This window comes from Callithrix jacchus, chromosome 20, assembly GCF_049354715.1.
Source record: "Callithrix jacchus isolate 240 chromosome 20, calJac240_pri, whole genome shotgun sequence".
NCBI classification, from domain to species: Eukaryota; Metazoa; Chordata; class Mammalia; order Primates; family Cebidae; genus Callithrix; species Callithrix jacchus.
Genome location: NC_133521.1, coordinates 1438641 through 1441470, shown reverse-complemented (window position 1 = coordinate 1441470; position 2830 = coordinate 1438641). Strand labels below are relative to the sequence as shown.

General features: G+C 36.0%; 1 pseudogene; it reads left to right on the top strand.

Moving 5' to 3' along the window:
* LOC144580542 (actin-related protein 3 pseudogene) lies at positions 1–1330 on the top strand (annotated as a pseudogene).
* The last annotated feature ends 1500 nt before the right edge of the window (positions 1331–2830 follow it).

Sequence of the window (2830 nt, the reverse complement as noted above, 5' to 3'; positions counted from 1 at the left end):
AAGATGGCGAGATGGCTGCCGGCCTGTGTAGTGGACTGTGGCACGGGGTATGCAAAACTAGGATATGCTGGAAATACAGAACTGCAGTTTAACATCCCTTCTTGTATTGCTATTAAGGAGTCGGTAAAAGTGGGTGATCAAGCTCAAAGGAGGGTGATGAAAGCTGCTGATGACCTAGACTTCTTCAATGGTGATGAAGCAATAGGAAAACCTACATATGCAACAAAGTGGCCAATCTGCCATGGTATATTTGAAGATTGGGACTTGATGGAAAGGTTTATGGAGCAAGTGATCGTTAAATATTTAAGGGAAAAACCTGAAGACTATTATTTTCTCTTGACTGAAGTTCCATTGAATACTCCAGAAAACAGGGAATATACTGCTGAAATAATGTTTGAATCTTTCAATGTTCCAGGCTTGTACATTGCTGTGCAGGCTGTTCTTGCCTTAGCTACATCTTGGACCTCAAGAAAAGTAGGAGAACGCACATTGACTGGTACGGTAATAGACCGTGGAGATGGTGTCACTCATGTCATTCCTGTGGCTGAAGGGTATGTGAAGGGTTATATTAAACACATTCCAATCACAGGATGAGATATAACATATTTTAATCAGGAACTGCTGAGAGACCAAGAAGTAGGAATCCCTCCAGAACAATCTTTGGAAACTGCCAAGGCAGTAAAGGAGCGCTATAGTTATGTCTGCCCAGATTTAGTGAAAGAATTTAACAAGTATGATACAGATGGGTCAAAACGGATTAAACCGTATACTGGAATCAATGCTATCTCAAAGAAAGAATTTTCCGTTGATGTTGGTTATGAGAGATTTTTTGGACCTGAAATCTTTTTTCATCCAGAGTTTTCTAATCCAGACTTTACACAACCTATCTCAGAAGTTGTAGATGAAGTAATTCAGAATTGTCCTGTTGATGTCAGACGTCCTCTCTACAAGAATATTGTCCTCTCTGGAGGTTCAACCATTTTCAGGGACTTTGGACATCACTTGCAAAGATATTTAAAAAGAACTGTAGATACCCAGCTGAAATTAAGTGAGGAATTTAGTGGTGGTAAATTAAAGCCATAACCTATTGATGTACAAGTCATTACACACCACATGCAGAAATATGCAGTTTGGTTTGGAGGATTAATTCTGGCTTCCACACCTGAGTTCTACCAAGTATGCCACACCAAAAAGGATTATAAAAAAATTGGACCTAGCATTTGTCATCACAATCCAGTGTTTGGAGTCATGTCGTAAAATTGACTTCATAATTATTGGGGTTAGAAAGGTGGGAAAGAGACAATCTTTCTGATTACCTGTTTTGTCTGGATGGCTGGTTTTGAGGTTTTAAACCTGATGTGAAATAGTAAGACCAAACATGATTATACAGGAATATTTTAATAAGTTTATCAACAATGCAGATGTATAAGAGAGTGAAAGTCATTGTGTTTTTCTTTAGATTTAATATTTAAATCTTATATGTAACAAAAAGAAGTGGGTTTTAGTTCTTTCTGTGCCCTGATATTTTGTGTATTAATAAATTATCCAAGATTTGATGGGATTTATCCGTGTGTAGAAAGCTCTATAATGCTTGAATTGCACACTTCTAAGTGTGCAATGCAAGAGCTTGTTTATATTACATACTTTTTATACTTTGAGGAAAAAAGTCTAAGAAAAATTGTATTTGAGGAAAAAAAACCATGACCAAGTAAATGATAAATTCAAAGAATAGCCTCATGAGACTTGGCATACACACCCATGGAATTCCAGTTATTATGGAGTGCTTCCATCCGCTTCCACCCTTTTCCCCCAAAGGTTTTCTTTGCAAGTGCTTTTGGAACTAAGAGCTAGTATCTTGGATTAACTGATGGCTGCTAGAGTTTTCTGATTACTCGCATTCTGTTTCTTGCTTTAAAAGAAGAGTAAAGACAAGAGTGTTGGACCAGTATTGCAGTTCTGTAGTGTAATTTCTTATAAAAAACAAAACAACAACAATAATTTGATTATCAAAATTGGCATATTTAAAGCCTAACAACATTCTAATAAAGGCACAAATTTCTTTAAAAATAAAATAAAATAAATAAAATGTTCTAACTATGCATGGTGGCTGACAGATATAAACAATGTCTTCCAACTAGGTCTTTATTGGTAATTAAGGTGATATATCAGCCTCCATCTTTTCTAGGTTTTTTTAAGTCAACTTGTTCAGATATGGACAGACAATGGATATTTCATCGGGTCTAATTCAGAAGATGGAACATATTTTTATGCTGAAGACTACAGTTTAAATATAGATAATGTGTAATATTTTTAACTATACCATAAAGGATTGGAAAAGTAAGGACCCATGCATGTGCACATAGACATACACAAACACCCCTATTGTAGATATAAGTGGGTTTGTGCAGTGCTTTTTATTTAGGTACATTATTCCATTGAGCCACTAAACTTCAAAAAAATTATATGGTTACCAAAGGAAATACTAAGGATAAAACTTGCACAGGAACATGATGGCAATCTCATCAGAGAGAACCTATTGCAAAGGCCAGAAGTGAAACCAAAAAAGTGGTAAAATGCAATAAGGAGAAGAAACAAAGAAATAAACCACCCTTGGAGGGAAGTCACTGGAAATCGAGCTTACAATTTATATCAGTGTAATTTCCTGGAAATACCATCTCTCTATTTAAGCACCAATGCCATAAGGTTCAATGACAAATCTTTAGCAATATAGGTTTTATTAGTTCTACATCCATGCTCACACATTTGCACAATATGATACCCAAGTGTTAATGGACAGTGCAGGGGGCAATATCCATGCTAAGTGTTTTGC